General features: G+C 37.7%; 2 pseudogenes; one reads left to right on the forward strand and one right to left on the reverse strand.

Moving 5' to 3' along the window:
• Positions 1-19,072, forward strand: part of LOC112130972 (melanoma-associated antigen C3-like) — a 644,458-nt pseudogene that overhangs the window by 54,693 nt on the left and 570,693 nt on the right.
• Positions 9,781-10,696, reverse strand: LOC100454059 (RNA-binding motif protein, X-linked 2-like; annotated as a pseudogene).

A 19,072-nucleotide genomic window follows, 5' to 3' on the forward strand; every position in this document is an offset into this window, starting at 1 on the left:
AAAAATGATTATAGTTGAGTATAATTAGAATCCTGAATTCGGCATGAAAATAAGTTAACATTTTGTTTAACTGGTCGATGATTGCTCAGTTTCTCTTCAATAACTGCATATTTTTATTTTCTGCCTCATAAAAATGCAAAAAGTAAAAATATAAATTACATTTAGCATCTAGATACCAACTATCACTAGGCTCCTTCCAGTTTACTGTCCTACAGAATTCCAGGCTTGAGAATCAGAGTATTTAATATAATTCCTACTTCATGACAGCAAGTTGCTTAGTGGAAGGAAGATTGGATTTGGAATGGGGCAATCCGGCCTAGCTTCCTGACCATTTATTGAGTCTCTATTTTTTTTTTTCTTTGAATGGATTGCCACTATCTTAGGTCTGAGTGTGAGCTCAGACTTAATTCACAAAGCATTTATTGAGTGCTTACTATTTACATGGATTTTTAATAGAAAATGATATCAAGAATGATGTTTCACCTGACACTCTGCTGCGGGATTATTTTATAAATGTAAAATGTGCTTTTCACAACGAAATGACCAGAATTTCCTCAAGAAAATGTTTAAATGCTGACTACCATGTAATCTGTGCCAAAAGGTCCACTGATAACACTAATATCAGTTACCAGTTAGCTGATAATTAAGGTGCTAACTGATTATTAGGGGGTTGGTTGATAATAGGTCAAGTTTTGAGTACTCCTAACACATTGGCATTGTGGAAGGGTGGAAAGTAGATGAAACAACATGCTACTGTCTACAACATACCACTCCACTACATTCTACTCTTGCATTCCCGGACCCATCTGTTCATTGTTTAGAAATGGAGAATGTGTGATTTTTCAGGGTTGAGGAATGATTGGACATAAGCCTTTTCCCTATTGGTTTCACACTGCAGCTGCCTTGGCATATTTCCTTTAAGGTCTATCAAAAAGGAAAAGGAAAAAAAACAAAGAAAGAAGAGATGCTAAACCTTTTCTTAGAAGAAACAGGACTGGCTGGAAAACAAAAACAAACAAACAACAAAATCACCCTGACAATTTATATTTTTTCATAGCTTTAATTCAAATCCATAAAGCATCACATTCCCCAGTACCAGTTACTGAGACAATTTAGTCAACGGGTTGACAGGGACATCTGTAAGGATGCCATCACAGCCAGCAAAGGAAGGTATTTTTGAAGCCAGCCGAATAACGAAATTAATTTTACACTGCTTCATCTAATGGTAAAACCAACATTTTAGCCATGCCTGAGCCATGTCTAACACAGTGTACTTTGGAGGGAGAGAGTAGACTAAGAGAGAGGAGCAGTGGGTCTCTTTCAACAATGATGGGAAATATCTGCTGTTTCAGAGCTCAAATTGTATTTACCTGAGAAAAGCCATCAAATATAAGCAGAGATAGCTTGTACTTCTTGTCTGTTTTTCCAAAGGGCAAGATAATACCTCAGAGTGAGGGGTGTCTTTATGTGTGCTGAGACTGAAGATACAATTTTTTACACTCAACAGTTGTTTATTTTCTGATGCTTCAGTCATTCTGGGACAGAAATCTTGGGAGCTTTAAATCTCACCCAGTCTTTCTAGGGGAATAAGAAAGCCATCACTCACTGTGGCTTTGTCAGCTTTGTTTAGCCCACCTCTTTGGAGTAAGCCAATAAAGGTTTCTGGTGAGGAATCTGAACTAGAAAAGGAAAAGGACTTATACTAAATACATAGCTGAGAAAGACTTCTAATTCTTCCAAGAAGAAGACAATGTCAACATTGACAATGTGTGGGTAAGGCAGTCTCCAGGACTCACAAGAACCCCTATTTACGGAGTTACCCATATATTCAGCAAACTGTACTAAATACTTATTTTTGGATGGTTCTGTGCTCAATCAATTCAAAGCATAAGTAAACATTAAACCATCCATGCCACATAGGAGCCCACAGTCAATAATTTAAAATACTAACAAATAAACAGATGGTTATAATAGTACAAAAAGGGTTCTGATAGAGTATTCACAGCTTGCTGTGAAAATACATTGAAGGGGCAATTAACAAAGACTCAGCTAGCTTGTGACGGGATATAGGGAAGGTTTTTGATATGGTCTGACTGTGTGTCCCCAGCCAAATCTCATCTCAAATTGTAATCCCCATGTGTCAAGGAAGGGACCTTGTGGGAAGTGATTGGATCATGGGGACATTTTCCCCCATGCTGTTCTCATGATAGTGAGTGAGTTCTCATGGAAGTTGGTGGCTTTAAAGTGTGGCGCTTCCACATTTGCTCTCTCTTTCTCTCTCCTGCCGCCATGTAAAACGAGTCTTGCTTCCCCTTTGCCTTCTACCATGATTCTAAGTTTCCTGAGGCCTCCCCAGCCAGGTGGATCTGTGAGTCATTAAACTTATATTATTTATAAATTACCTAGTCTCAGATAGTATCTTTATAGCAGTGTGAAAATGGATTAATACAGATTCCTAATATTTATGCCTTTTTATTTGTATTCAGGTGACTCCTTCTTGTTCTAGTATTAAGGCACGTCAATGACTTAACTAATTCATTTAGCAAATACTTATTTTTTATATTCGAGTCATGCAGAAGAAAGAAAAAAATGTATAGTCTCATGAGCAGAATCAGGCAATAAACAATATATATACGTAAAACAAATAGTATTTTAGAAGAGTCAAAGTGTTACAGAGAAAAAAAAAGCAGGGCAGGGCAATAGGGAGAATTAAATGGGCAGTGTCAGATGGAAAGAAAAGGTGGCATTTTTTTTGTTTGAGACAGAGTCTCACTCTGTCACCCAGGCCGGAGTGCAATGGCGTGGTCTTGGTTCACTGCAACCTCTGCCTCCTGGGTTCAAGCAATTCTCCTGCCTCAGCCTCCGTAGTAGCTGGGACTACGCCACCATGCCCAGCTATTTGTTTTTGTTTTGTTTTGTTTTGTTTTTTTGTATTTTCAGTAGAGATGGTGTTTCACCATGTTGGCCAGGCTGGTCTCAAACCCCTGACCTCAAGTGATCCACCCACCTCGGCATCCCAAAGTGCTGGGATTACAGGCATGAGCCACTGCGCCCTGCCAGGTGGCAAGTTTTAAATGCTATCACTCTGAGTGAGATCTCAAGCCAAAAATTACGTTTTAGCAGAGGAATGCCAAGATCTGATTTCTGTTTCAACAAGATCACCCTGGTTGATGTGTCAAGAACAGACCTATGAGGCCAAGTTTGTAAACAGGGAAACTCTTAGCACCCTGGTTGATATGTCAAGAACAGACTTCTGAGACCAGGTTTGTAAACAGGGAAACTCTTAAAATAATCAAGACGGGAGAATATGTGTCTTGGATCGAGTTTGTAGCAATGGGAGTGGGTGAGAAGTGGAGAGATTCTGTATATATGTTAAAGATATTACTCAGAGCATTTCTGGATGGTTTTAAGATTGAGAGGAGGGAGAAATCAAGGGTGACTCCAGAAATTTTGACTTGAGCAACTAGAAGGATGGAATTAACATTAACTCAGAACTTGAACAGAAAATTATGAGAAGAAGAAAAAATTGGGAATTCAGTTGGGTACTAATAGTATTGCGATACTTAGCCAAATGGAGATCTTGATTTGGCAATTAAATATGAGTCTGAAGTAGAGAGGATAGCTTAGAACGAGCGCAAAAATTGGGAAATCATCAGCTAATAGATTGTGAAGGCCTAAGGCTGCATGGCATCACCTAGAAAGTGAGTGTAGATTTTTAAAAGAGTTCGAAGACTAAGCCCTGTAGCATGACAACATTATGAGTCTGGGCAGATGAGAATGAACTAGGAAGGAAAACTGAGAAGGAGTGGTCAGTGGGGTAGAAGGAAAATTGGAAGTATAATGTCAGCAGCCAAATGAAGGAAGTTTTTGGGAAAAAGGGAGTCATCAACTATTTCAAATGCTGCTATATGTTAAATAAGATGAGGATGGAGGATTTGACACTGGATTTAACAGTGAGAAGATGATTCCTGGCATACATAAAAGTAGTTGTGGTGGAATGGTAGAGTCAAAAGCCTAATTGGAATGAGATCAAGAACAAATGGAAGGGGAAGAATAGAAGACAGTAAGTAGACAACTTTTGCAAACCAGTACTAGTATCCTCTGATAGACAAAGGCCTTCTTAAGCAAGCACCCATTCTTTCTTTGTACTTGCAAACAAAAGGAAATGGAGTCTTGACTTAGGAACTTTTTTTTTTTTTTTTTTGAGATGGAGTTTTGCTCTTGTTGCCCAGGCTGGAGTGCAATGGCGCGATCTCAGCTCACCACAACCTCCTCCTCTAGGTTAAAGCGATTCTCCTGTCTCAGCCCTCGAGTAGCTGGGATTACAAATATGCGCCACCACACCTGGCTAATTTTGTACTTTTAGTAGAGAGGGGGTTTTTCCATGTTGGTCAGGCTGCTCTCGACCTCCCAACCTCAGGCGATCCGCCCGCCTCGGCTTCCCAAAGTGCTGGGATTACAGGTGACTTGGGAACTTTTTTTTATAGGAGAGACAGAAGCAGGGAGAAGAAATTTGGAATGGAATTCAGCAGGAGGTTCTCAAATTCAGATGAGACACTGTGTTATTGGGATCTTTCAGTGTGCGAGGAACAGAGTTGTGTTCAGGTTGACTGAATTCAAGTTCAAAAGTGTTAATTGGAAAGATGCACAGACAAGTGGAGGACAGGAGAGAGTCTCCAAGAAGAAACCCAGTTTTACTCCTATCCCCTCACCAATATATGTTAATTGCTCCCTATTCTAGCAACTCTTACCACATTCCTGACTCAGCATTTCTATCTGTTTATCTGCTTCTTCTGTTCCATTTTGATTATTGCCCACTGACTTCTTTATAGTCTCCTCTCATGTCACAGCTTCTGAATAATCCTGGATTCTACTGCCTCATTCTCCTACTTCTTGTTTTGTCTCATTCTGTTTCTGCTCTTTTCTATATCTCCAAATTAAAATTCCCCAAGAGAGATGATTAGATTGCTTTAGTTCTTGTTCTCTATATAGCTGGCCCTAATCCCTGGTTAGTTGTGGTCAGCATATTGGACTCATGCGGTTCCTATTTACAAAGAGAAAATTGTGGGAATGGTGTCATGGGTATTGATAGACATTCAGAACTTTACAAACTCCTCCTGAATACATTTCTTGAGAGTAGAATAAGTTGAAAAGTATCATAAATACAAGCAAAAGATGGATAAAAATTACTTCAAATGTAGTTTTTTAAAACTTTTTTTTGAGAAGAAAAACATCTATAATACATCTTTGAATTATATACAGACAAGCATGAATGCTGAGGTAGATCATGTTCATGTATACTCTATACATAGGAATTTACCTCACCAGTATAAATGGATATAGGTGCATTTCACTACTTAGCCTCTCTGAGATACTAATCATACCTAATTCATGGGGAAGAAAGTGCCTAATTCAAAGACATAAATCCCCAGTGATGACATTTCAGTTATCAATGTAGGGCTTTTTTGTTACCATCTTCAAATGACATCTACTTACTCTATGCATGCAGATTCCAGAGATCTCAGAAAAGATTTAATTTGTCTTCTTAGTGACATTAGACCTTTAAAAATAGTGAGCAATTTTTGCTGGCAGTTCTATCACATGAATCCTTACTTTTCAGCACTTACAACCTCTATCAATTCACCCTGGATGTCTTGCTTATAAATGTTTCTAAGTTGTAGAGTACGGCTCCCAGCTGAATCATAAATTCTTCTAGGGCAAGTTCCACATCTTTAACTTCTTTTGTGTTTGCTTCTAGCATTTAGTAGTATTTAGTGGAGTTCTCTTCACACACACCATGAATGTTTTGTTTTGACTTCGTATGTCCACAATGACTTTCAGGCACACCTGCAAAAGGGAGTCTTTTATTGTAATGGAGAGTGGAGTTGCCGACAAATTCTTTATAGAAAATGAATTTTCCTTTAATTTAGGAATGTATATACAAAATCCAAGGAGACTTGGCTTAATTGGTTATCCACCATAACCATTAAGTCTATATTTTTCTGGATTGCTTTTTTTATATATAATTCTTACTCTACAGAAAACTAAAGTATGAGTTATCCTCCAACATGTAGAAAAACAAACAAAAAATCAGCCCAAATATGTGTTAAATGTCATTGAGTTGATTTGTTTTTCCCAGCTGCATGAGGATATTAGGGATGACATCACTGTGTATGCAATATATTTCAAATCCCTATTTGGAATGCAATGACAGTTCTATTGTTATAAAAGTATTATACTACTAAATAATTAACTAGGAAATTATGAAAAAACATAATGGAGAATAAAAGACAATTGCGTAAGCATTTATTCACAACAAAATAGTCTTTTATAGTTGATTATGTTTCTTTTTCTATGACTGAAGAACAAAATATCAATTATGGGCAGATGGCCATTAGCATAATCCATAATGCCAGAAGACAAAACAATGCTTTGTATCTATCACCTTTGATTGGTAGCATAATGTTTTATTAGAGTCTGTATAAATAACAATGAGTAACAGAATATGGGCTTTGACAAAGCAACAGTTTGCTCTTAAATAGCGGCATTTCTGTTTGGAAATAAAAGAAAGGAAGAAAATATTGTACAAATCCAAATTGTATCAAGATGATGGATTTCCTGATTTCCTCAAACTAAGGGCACACACTCGGTATACAGCAGTCCATTAAAATAAATAATTAACAATTCCATGAAAATCTTCTTTAACCAATAAAGCAGTTCAAATGTTTTAACATAAAATCAAATGGCCTAAGGGGTATATCCACAGCCTAAGTGTTTAAAGGAAAGTATAGTGTCAGACTTGTCTTAGATTTCACCTAATGGGCCTTTGACAGCCTTGACCGTGATTTCCTTAACCTCCGTCACCCCCTACTCTATTTCCACCAGGAGAAAAAGAAAACAAAAGTTACAGACAACAAAGCATTAGGGACCTCCATTCTCAATATTTAAGATGTTTCTGTGGCTTAGATTGGCTGACTCATAACTAAAAGTAAATTCAGGTGAACATCTTCCCTAAATAAAATCTCTGTAGGAAGAATAGACAAAGGGTATTAAAGATGACATTGAAAGTTCTTTAATTCCACTGGAGTACAAAAGTTACAATTACTTTTTTTTTTTTTTCAAACAAAAAAGTTGTAATGAAAAAGAAAAGACATTAACAATTTTTTTAAACAGGAGGGTTTGGGCGTGGAGCTGGTTGATCTTAAAAATCCTACTCCATTCATTCACATCAAGCTGTCCAAACCTAGTAACTGGAAAGGTCCCACGATGCTGGGCTCTAAACATCGAAAACAAAGACTAGAATTATAGAATTATCTGGTATTTTCCCTTTCCTGAAAATTCCATCTTCAACTGGGGTCTATGGACTCAAGAGCCATATTTATGAACCAAAATTCAGGACACATATTCTGGTACAGGACAATGGATGGTGTGAAAAATATCCAGGATATCTAGCTGTTGAAACTGCAGCCCTCCCAATGACTCTAATACTCAAGGGATTAAAAGCACAGCCCCAGAAGTTTTAGATACAAAAATAGTAACAACCCAACTAAATTTGACTGCATTAAAAAAAATAATTATTTCCAAATCTGCTGAGCAGCTGAACAGTCTTCAGTGATGCCTACTGTCACTGGGATTCGAAGACTCCCACTCCTGGGAGCGCCGGGCCCTTTTATGCCTATGGGATTTATCTCGGCTCCTACGTCTTCTTTAAAAAAAAAAAAAATCATTATACTTTAAGTTCTGAGGTACATGTGCAGAACGTGCGGGTTTGTTACATAGGTATACATGTGCCATGGTGGTTTGCTGCACCCATCAACCCGTCATCTACATTAGGTATTTCTCCTAATGCTATCCCTCCCTAGCCCCCTACTCCCTGACAGGCCCCAGTGTGTGATGTTCCCCTCCCTGTGTCCATGTGTTCTCATTGTTCAACTCCCACTTATGAGTGAGAACATGTGGTGCTTGGTTTTCTGTTCTTGTGTTAGTTTGCTGAGAATGATGGTTTCCAGCTTCATCCATGTCCTTGCAAAGGACATGAACTCATCCTTTTTTATGGCTGCATAGTATTCCATGGTGTATATGTGCCACATTTTCTTTATCCAATCTATCATTGATGGCCATTTGGGTTGGTTCCCCATCTTTGCTATTGTGAACAGTGCTGCAATAAACATATGTGTGCATGTGTCTTTATAGTAGAATGATTTATAGTCCTTTGGGTATATACCCAGTAATGGGATTGCTCGGTCAAATGGTATTTCTGGTTCTAGATCCTTGAGGAATTGCCACACTGTCTGCCACAATGGTTGAACTAATTTACACTCCCACCGACAGTGTAAAAGCATTCCTATTTCTCCACGTCATCTCCAGCATCTGTTGTTTCCTGACTTTTTAATGATCACCATTCAAACTGGCATGAGATGATATCTCATTGTGGTTTTGATTTGCATTTGTCTAATGACCAGTGATGATGAGCTTTTTTTCATATGTTTGTTGACTGCATAAATGTCTTCTTTTTAGAAGTGTCTGTTCATATCCTTCCCCCCACGTTTTGATGGGGTTTTTTTCTTGTAAATTTGCTTACTGAGTGGGCAAAAACTGGAAGCATTCCCTTTGAAAACCAGCACAAGACAAGGATGCCCTCTCTCACCACTCCTATTCAACATTGTATTGGAAGTTCTGGCCAGCGCAATCAGGCAAGAGAAAGAAATAAAGGTATTCAGATAGGAAGAGAGGAAGTCAAAGTGTCTCTGTTTGCAGATGACATGATTGTATATTTAGAAAACCCCATCGTCTCAGCCCAAAATCTCCTTAAGCTGATAAGCAACTTCAGCAAAGTCTCAGGATACAAAATCAATGTGCAAAAATCACAGGCATTCCTATACACCGATAATAGTCAAACAGAGAGCCAAACTATGAGTGAATTCCCATTAGCAATTGCTACAAAGAGAATAAAATACCTAGGAATACAAATTACAAGGGATGTGAAGGACCTTCTCAAGGAGAACTACAAACCACTGCTCAAGGAAATAAGAGAGGGTACAAACAAATGGAAAAATATTCCATGCTCATGGATAGGAAGAGTCAATATCGTGAAAATGGCCATACTGCCCAAAGTAATTTATAGATTCATTGCTATCCCCATAAAGCCACCATTGACTTCCTTTACAGAATTAGAAAAACTACTTTAAATTTCACATGGAACCAAAAAAGTGCCCGTATAGCCAAGACGATCCTAAGCAAAAAGAACAAAGCTGGAGGCATCATGCTACCTGACTTCAAACTATACTACAAGGCTACAGTAACCAAAATAGCATGGTACTGGTACCAAAACAGATATGTAGACCAATGGAACAGAACAGAGGCCTCAGAAATAATGCCACACACCTACAACCATCTGATCTTTGACAAACCTGATGAAAAAGAGCAATGGGGAAAAGATTCCCTATTTAATAAATGGTGTTGGGAAAACTGGCTAGCCATATGCAGAAAACTGAAACTGGATCCCTTCCTTACACCTTATACAAAAATTAACTCAAGATGGATTAAAGACTTAAACGTAAGACCTAAAATCATAAAGACCCTTGAAGAAAACCTAGGCAATACCATTCAGGACATAGGCCTCGGCAAAGACTTCTTGACTAAATCAGCAAAAGCAATGGGAACAAAAGCCAAAATTGACAAATGGGATCTAATTAAACTAAAGAGCTTCTGCACAGCAAAGGAAACTATCATCAGAGTGAACAGGCACCCTACAGAATGGGAGAAAATTTTTGCAGTCTATCCATCTGACAAAAGGCTAATATCCAGAATCTACGAAGAACTTACAGAAACTTGGCTCCTACTTTTACTTCTATGACTACGCCCTTCAGAACGCCCATTGTACTGGCTAGAATGTGTGTCTGAGCTCCGCCCTCTGTCCCTATTCCTGGTCTTTTCTTCTCTTGCCTCCCTCCTGCTTGAGGACTTGTGCTCATGCTTGGGTTTCTGTTTCTTCAGGTCCCTTTCTAGGTCCTCTGCTCCACCAGAGTAGGCAGTCCTGGCCTTGTGGAGCTTCGGCCCCTCCCTGGGCTCTGACTTCTGAGCTCTCTCTGAGTTCTTGCTGCTGTGCTTCTCAGGGCCAGGGTCATCCTTTTCTTTCACTGTCTTGCTTCTGGGTTACTAAAGAGGATGGTTGCTTTGCCTGTACCTCATGGTCAGTTTTCTCTTTTTCATTCTTTTTTTTTTTCCTTTTTGTCATTTTTGTGCTTTTTTGTTGGTTTTTCATTTTCAGAGCTCTCAGACAAACTTGGTGAGGGGGTACGAACCCCACAGCCCTTCTCCTGAAGCTCTTTGGTCATGTTATCCATTTTTTCTGAGTCCTTAGGAGTCCGATAGTTAGACACATGATCCACTCGGATAGTTCTTCCTTTGATCTTGATCCCATTAAAATTGTCAATGGCCAGAATTGTGCTCCTCTGGCCTTCATAGCAGAGGAAACAGAATCCTTTGGATTTCCCAGTCTTCTTGTCCCGCATGAGATTGATGTTAACAATCTCCCATATTGTGAGAACACACAGATGATGTCCCCTTCGGTCAGTTCATAAGGAAGCCCTCCCAGGAAGATCCAGGCACTGTCCTTGTACTCGGAAGGCCAGGACACCTTATCGGCCACCCCAAGCTGGACCTCTCGCTCGCTTAGCTAGTTGATCAGCTTCATCTTAAAGGGTTCATCTCTGCGGGCTCACACTCAACGTTCAGGTATCAGAACAATCACTTTTATAACCTGTATGAAATAGAGTAAAGCACCAGCAAACCTGCAAGGGGACAAGTTTTAACTGTAACTGTGTCAGTTAAGGAGATAACTGGTGGTTGGGAAAACCGAAAAGTATCTATGGGGTGAGGGGGCATAGGGACTCTAAGTAACAGGGGAGAGTCTTTTGGACAGAACTCAGCAGAAATTGTTCCTTTCTCCTACTTATATCCAACAGGGTAGCCATATTGCAAATATATTTTCCAGCAAATGTATTTTGCAGACAGCATTACCAGAGCCAGCTTGCACTGAAGAGAGTTGCAGTGCCAGCATTCCACAAATCTGTGAAGATAGCAACTAGAGTCATAGAAATATAAAGACAGGAGGTTGAGCAACTGCCATTATATGAAAAAACTCTTTGCAGTTAATATTTTGGAACTTAATAGGTAGACACTATAGACCAACTAAGGAGATCCCTCTCACTGTCTGGCAGCACTTCCCCTACAAATCTCTATATATTGCAATAAAAGCATTTATTCTGATCATAAGAATTATATGTGCTTATTACGGAAATTTGAAAAATACCTCAAAATATTAAAAAGGGGAACATTCTATCATCCAGTGATAATAGCTTGTGTACTGACATGTATTCACCCAGCCTTTTCTTCCACTGAGAATGATGTATATGGCTGTGTGTGTGTGTGTGTGTGTTTTAAAATCGATATCCCGTATTTCAAAAACAAATCTCTTTTTTCACTTAATACATGAGGAACATTTCCCATGTCATTAAATATTCTTCAAAATTTCATTGTTAATGACTGCATAGTGTTCAGGTTTTCTGTATAACTGTTAAGCATTAGTATATGAAATATTTTTCTCTCTCTGTAATTATTACTTGCAATAACTAATGCAATGAGATAGGAAAATTAAATATGTGGTATACATTATTATTTTTTTTTGAAAGGAAGTCTCGCTGTGTTGCCCAGGCTGGAGTGCAGTGGCACAATCTCAGCTCACTGGAACCTCTGCCTCCCAGGTTCAAGCGATTCTCCTGCCTCAGCCTCCCGAGTAGCTGGGATTACAGGCACCTGCCACCACACCCGGCTAATTTTTGTATTTTTTAGTAGAGACGGGGTTTCACCATGTTGGCCAGGCTGGTCTCAAACTCCTGTAATCCCAGCACTTTGGGAGGCCGAGGCAGGCAGTATGCATTTTTGAATGTGGGACAAAATTAATATTATTTGAGAATATTATTATTTTATACCTAGAAAAACACAAAGTAACCCAGTAAATTAGCTATCAGGGTGAAAAAATTTAGTAAGTTGGCTAGAAAAAAGATTAGTTTTGTTTTATATTGACAATATACAATTAGAATTTGAAATGGAAAGAAAAAGAAATCACACTTCCAATTTCCATAAAAACGATAAAATAAATATAAATAGTTTTTTTGTTTGTTTGTTTGTTTGTTTGTTTGTTTGTTTTGAGACAGTCTCGCTCTGTCGCCCAGGCTGGAGTGTAGTGGCACGATCTTGGCTCACTGCAACCTCCGCCTCCTGGGTTCAAGTGATTCTCCTGCCTCAGCCTCCCGAGTAGCTGGGACTACAGGTGTGTGCCACCATGCTCAGCTAATTTTTGTATTTTTAGTAGAGACGGGGTTTCACCATGTTGGCCAGGCTGATCTCAAACTCCTGACCTCAAGTGATCTGCCTGCCTCGGCCTCCCAAAGTGCTGGGATTACAGGCGTGAGCCACCACGCCTGGCCAAGAAATAAATTTTATAATGAAAAATTATAAAAGAACATATTGAAGCCATACCTGAATAAATGAACAGACATAGCATTGTCCTTGGAAGGAAGAAAATACTATAAAGATGTAATGTATTCCAAAATATAAATTAACTTTCTGTTGTTTGGATTGAATTTTCAAATATATAATATGTTTAATATGACATGAGATAAAATGAGACTATGTGGTTTTTATGAAAATCATATTTGAGGGCTCTGGGAGTCACCTCTAGGCATAAGGCAAGTGCCCTCCAGAACAGTTGACACTGAAGCACAAGACATCCATGTGAATGCCGATCTTTAATGAAATGTTGAAGGCCATAGATAGAAAAAGCACATGAGCAGCAAATCACAGAATTAGACATAATGAATTGCATATTTTGAATTGCAGTCAAGATGGTTTACCACTTGAATAGCAATCTAAGGTTAAAAAGCTATGATTTATTTATTTACTGATAGTTGACAATGCCAATTCTCAGCTATAGAATTAGTTAATATATTAATGTTTCAATCAAAATCCAAGTGGATTTTTTTGCAATATAACAAATAAATTTAAAGTTAGATGACAGAAGAAATGTACAAGAAGCGCCCAGATATTTTTTAAAAAGAATACTTTGAAGGGAATTGACCTATCAGATACCAAAGTACATTTTAAAGCCACTGTAATCAAAGGAGCATGCTATTGACAAAAGAATAGACAAATGAATTAGTGGAATAGAAAAGAGTCAAGAAATACTTCCAGGTATACAGAGGGATGAACTATATTGAAATGAATATATCAAAGAGGGAGGGAATGAAGGATTATTCAATGTAATTGGGTCCATTGAATACACACTTGGAAAAAATAAATTTAGGTTCTTATTTGTAAATATTTTGAATGATTATCTGAACTTAATATAAATGGAATCACATAGTTTAAAAAATGAAATGAGGTGAAATGGATATCATACAAGGAAATATAGGACAATATTTTGTAAATTCAGTCTGAGTATACATATCCTATCAGGATAAAAAGTCAAGAAGGGATAAAATATAAACTTAATCAATTTAATCATGTAAATCTTAAAATCTCTTAAACATCAAAAGGTTCTACAAATACACTAAAATGACAAAACCCAGGAGAATACATTCTTAAAATGTAAGACAGATAAAACGTTTACAGCTCTAATACACAACAAAATCCTTCAAATTGGTAATTAGTAATTGATGATACAAAATATGATTAATAAAATTTAAAATGGGCAAAGAATGTAAACACACTATTCACATAATTAAAATAATAATAATAATATGAGAATATGTGCAACCTCAATAATTGTCAAGGAAATAAAAATTGAATTATCAAAAGGATATAATATTTTGAAAATTATATGCAAAATTTAGAAGGTTAAGAAAGTGTGAGAATATCTACTTCTAGAAGAGAAACGAGACAACAGCAATATTGCACAGATATTTGGCAGGAATATAGATTTGCTGTAACCATTTGGGAAAGTAATTTGGCAATGAGTATGAACATTTTAAGAATGCATAAACTTTGATGCAGCTATTGCACTTGTAGGAATTTACCTCATTAGGTTAAATGGATATATGTGCATGGAGGCTCATTATAGCACCCCTCAGTGTCCTCGACATTGCAAAGCTCTTCATTGTCCGAAAACAATTGAAATCAGTTGTCTTTCTGAGCCAAGATAATTGACATTTAAATTTTTATCCAAAAAGCAGGCATCCAAATAATGCTATGAGACTTGCACATGAGAAAACCACTTTGACCAACACAGTTAATCCTTTTGTGAAATTTCTTAAAATACATGGAACTTCATAGAAACATTTTCTTAAAATCCCAACAGTTGACATGAGCATTAAGGGTAGACAAAAATATTGTTCAGTCTGTAGCATTGTTACTGCATACACTGCATGGTATAGTATGATCCTGATCTTCCACCAGCTTTCTTACTGCCCAGCTGACAAAGATATAAGATGAACTCAACTATGTTTAGTAATGCTTTCAGTAAGTTAATTTGGATAATTGGTCATATTACAGTGTCACTTGTACAAATTAAGTCTTCAATAAATATAATATATTTGAACAAATAAGCTAATATTCTTGATTGAGGGGAGTAATTTGAACATGGGAAGGGGAAAGATGTAAACCAGTCACCCAGGTATCTGTGGCATGTCTTAATTTCTAATTTTTTTCTCCAAATATTTTCAGTTCACACTTTGTGTCAGGCACCATTCATGTATTCAACAAATCTTTACTGAGCACCTACGATAAGCCAGGCACTATTTCAAGAACATAGGACACACAACAATGAATAATAGAGATGATGAAGTTTACACAGCATTGGGAATTCCCTAGCCTAGACCTTCTACTAAGAACATCTACTTAAAGGTTTTTTTCAGCCTATTTCAGAAAAACTAAAACCTCCCCATAGGGACTTCTTCAAAAGCTGCAACTTGTTTTCGATTTCTTCATTCAAGCCACACGTTTACTGAAATGCCTACTATTATGAGCCAGGCACTGCTCTAGGCATTGGAGAAACATCAGCAAACAAAAAAGACAAAGTCTTTGCCCTCAAGAAGATCGTGTTCTAGAAACAAACAAAATACAAAATAATTTTAGATATTGGTAAGTGTCATGAATAAAATACAGAGGGCTGTATGATAAAAGTAATTGGGAGGAAAAGGCTTTAAAAGCTAGGGTGATCTGGAAGGCCACTCTGTGGAAGTGACATATAAAACAAAACCGGAATGACCAGAGGGAGTCAGCCATGGAAAGATCAATATGTAGAGCTTTCCAGACAGAAAGAACAGCTCTTCCAGAAGAATAAACTTGAGATGTTCTAAGAACAGAGAAGAGCAAAGTGATCAAGGGTGGAAGTGATTGATAAGAGATGAGTTCAGAGAAGTGGCAGGAGACCAGAGAATTTTTGACCTTGTAGGCTAGGCTAAAGAGCGTAATTTTTATTCTGTATACAGTGGACAGTCACTAGAAGGTGTCGAATAGAGTAGTGATAAAAGAAGATTTACTTTCTTTTTGAAAACCCAATATTTATTTCTTCCAGCTTTATTGAGGTATAATTGGCAAATAAAAATTGTATAAATGTAAAGTATGAAACATGTTTTTATAAATGTATATATTGTGAAATGATTACCATAGTCAAGTTAATTAGCATGTCCACCACCTCACATAGTTAACTTTTTTTGTGGTGAGAAGATTTAAGATGTATTTTCTTAGCTAATTTTAAGTATACAATATAGTATTATTGATTTTAGTCACCATGATCTACATTAGATTTCCAGAACTGACTCATTCTGCATAACTGAAACTCTGTACCTTTTGACTAATATCTCCCTATTTCCCCCATATCCCAGCCCCTGGTAACCAGCATTGTCCTCTTTGCTTCTTTGAGTTCACCTTTTTAATAGAATCCACATATAAGTGAGATGATGCACTGTCTTTCTGTACCTTGCTTATTTCACTTAGCATAATGTCCTCCAGGTTCATTCATGTTGACTCTAATGATAAGATTTACTTATTTTTTAGGGCTAAATGGAGTGGAATATATATGGAGTGGAATATTATTCACTTATGTTTCTCCAGTGGCTACTGTGGGGCATATATCTATCTATATCTAGCATTGTGCTCTTTGCTTTTGCTTTTTTGCCTGTTTGCTTCTTTGGGTTTATATATATATATATACGTATATGTATATATATATAAAATGTATTGTATAAATGTAAGGTATGAAACATATATATATATATATATATATATATGCCACATTTTCTTTATCCATTCTTCCATGGATGGACATCTAGGTTGATTCTGTATCTTGGCTATTTTTAATAGTGATGCAATGTACATGAGTGTGCAGATATCTTTTTGACTTACTTATTTCAATTTCTTTGGACATATACCTAGAGTTAGGATTGCTGGATCACATGGTAGTTTTATTTTTAGCTTTTTGAGAAATTTTCATACTGTTTTCCATAATGGCTATACAAATCATTTCTACCAATAGTGTTCAAGGGTTCCCTCTTCTCCACATTCTCACTAACACTTGTTATCTTTTGTCTCTTTGATAGTAGCCATTCTAGTTTGTCTCTGCAGATGACATGACCTTATATAAGAAAACCCTAAAGACTCCACGTAAAAACTTTTAAAACTCATAAACAAATCTACTAATGTTGCAAGATACAAAATCAACATGCAAAATTCAGCTGCATTTCTATATACTAACAGCAAACTATTTGAAAAATAAATTAAGAAATCAATCTCACTTATAATAGCACCAAAAAATAAAATGCACAGGAATAAATTTAACCAGGAGGTGAACAATCTGTACATTGAAAACTATAAAACATTGATGAAAGAAATTGAAGAAGACACAAACAAATGGCTTGGAAGTGTGAATCCAGAAAATCTTAGACAGGTCTCAGTTAATTTAGAAAGTTTATTTTGCCAAGGTTGAGGACGAGCCCGTGACACAGCCTCAGGAAGTCCTGAGGACATGTGCCCAAAGTGGTCAGGGCACAGGTTGGTTTTATACATTTTAAGGAGACATGAGACATCAATCAATATATTAAGAAATACATTGGTTCAGTCTGGAAAGGTGGGACAACTTGAAGCAAAGGCAGGAAGACTCGAAGCCGGGGAGGGAGCTTCCAGGCCACAGATATAAGGGATACACAAATGGTTACATTCTTTTGAGTTTCTGTTTAGCCTCTCCAAGGGAGGCAATCAATTATGCATCTATATCAGTGAGCTGAGGGGTGACTTTGAGTAGAATAGGAGGCAGGTTGACCCTAAGCAGTTTCCAGCCTGAGTTTTCCTTAGTGATTTTGGGGGCCCAAGATATTTTCCTTTCACCGAAGAATTAATATTGTTGAAATATTCGTACTGTCCAAAGGGATCTACAGATTCAGCACAATCCCTATCCACATTCCAATGTCATTTTTCACAGATATAAAAGAGACAATACTAAGATTTATATTTTTATCACTTTGTCAGCTATTTAGAAAACTGACTATAGGGTAGTACTGGTAAAATCATAATTACATTATCCCAGATGCGAGATTATGATTGTTTGGACCAGAGTGGGAGCTGCAAAGAAGGTTTGAAGTGGCTAAGTCCTGGGTATATTTTGAAGGTAGAGTGTTTCAGTGGCCTTAAGACCACCTTCAAATTTGCAGATTTGCTACAAGGACTCACCTGACTCAATAGCAGATTATTTTAATGACTAAGATTTATTACAGCAAAGGATAAAGTGCAAAAGCAACAGGAACATATATGCATTGGGCATAGTACAGAGAGGCTGGACACAGTTTTCCAAGTCCTTCCCCATCTGGGGCCACACAGAGCATGCTTTATTTCTAGCAGCCAACTATAAGAGCTGTTGTGGGATAGATTGGACCAGGGAAGCCCATTTGAATCTTTGGGTCCAAGGCTTTTATTGAGAGTTGATTAGGAAGGCATACCATCCATAGCAACAGAAACATGAGAGTCCAACAATGGAACCAGGTGCACATGATCAATCTTGGTGTTTGTGCAAAGCAACCTGAGAAACTGATATGGAACAGTCCGTAGCTCCAGGTGAACACAATGAAACCCTTAATCACTGACATCAATTATATTCTAAGGGTCACATTTCCAAGGGCTGACCAAGGGGTCGATCATGATTCCAGATGTCCTTGGACATGCAAGGAGTAAGCAACCAGCTAAGAGGTCAAGTCATTGAGGATAAAAAATTGACTCTGGTTTTTGTAAGTTTTAGGTCACAGTAATCTTAAGAGTATCTCAGTTGAGTGGTGAGCATAACAGTCTGATATAAAATGTTGATGAGACAATGGAAGGTCAGGAATTAAAGTGAGTATACACAACTCTTTTAATGTATTTTCCTGTGAAGGGGAACCAAGAAATGAGGAGGTTTCTAGAGTATTTCAGATGTCAAGGAATTCTGTGGTCAGTTTTAAGATTAAAAATATCACAGCATATTTATATGCCTACCTAGTAATGATTCAAGAAAGAAGGAAATACATGGTAGGTACTTGTATTAGTCTGTTCTTGCACTGTCATAAAGAAATACCTAAGACTGGGTAATTTATAAAGAAAAGAGGTTTAATTGTGTCACAGTCCCACAGGCTGTACAGGAAACATCACTGTGGAGGCCTCAGGAAACTTACAATCATGGTGGAAGGCGACAGGGAGGCAGGAACATCTTACATGGCAGGAGCAGGGTTGGGGGTGCTGCCGCACACTTTTCAACAACCAGATCTCATGAGAACTCTAATCTAATCACAAGAACAGCAGCAAAAGGGGAAGTCCACCCCTATGGTCCAGTCACCTCCCACCAGGCCCCACCTCAAACACTGGGGATTACAATTCAACATGAGATTTGGGCAGGGAAAAAAATCTAAATCACTATCAGCCCTTGAAAGGAGAGAGGTAGGCCGGGCGCAGTGGCTCACGCCTGTAATCCCAGCACTCTGGGAGGCTGAGGCAGGCAGATCATGAGGTCAGGAGATCGAGACAATCCTGGCTAACATGGTGAAACCCC

This window comes from Pongo abelii, chromosome X (assembly GCF_028885655.2).
Source record: "Pongo abelii isolate AG06213 chromosome X, NHGRI_mPonAbe1-v2.0_pri, whole genome shotgun sequence".
Classification (NCBI taxonomy): Eukaryota; Metazoa; Chordata; class Mammalia; order Primates; family Hominidae; genus Pongo; species Pongo abelii.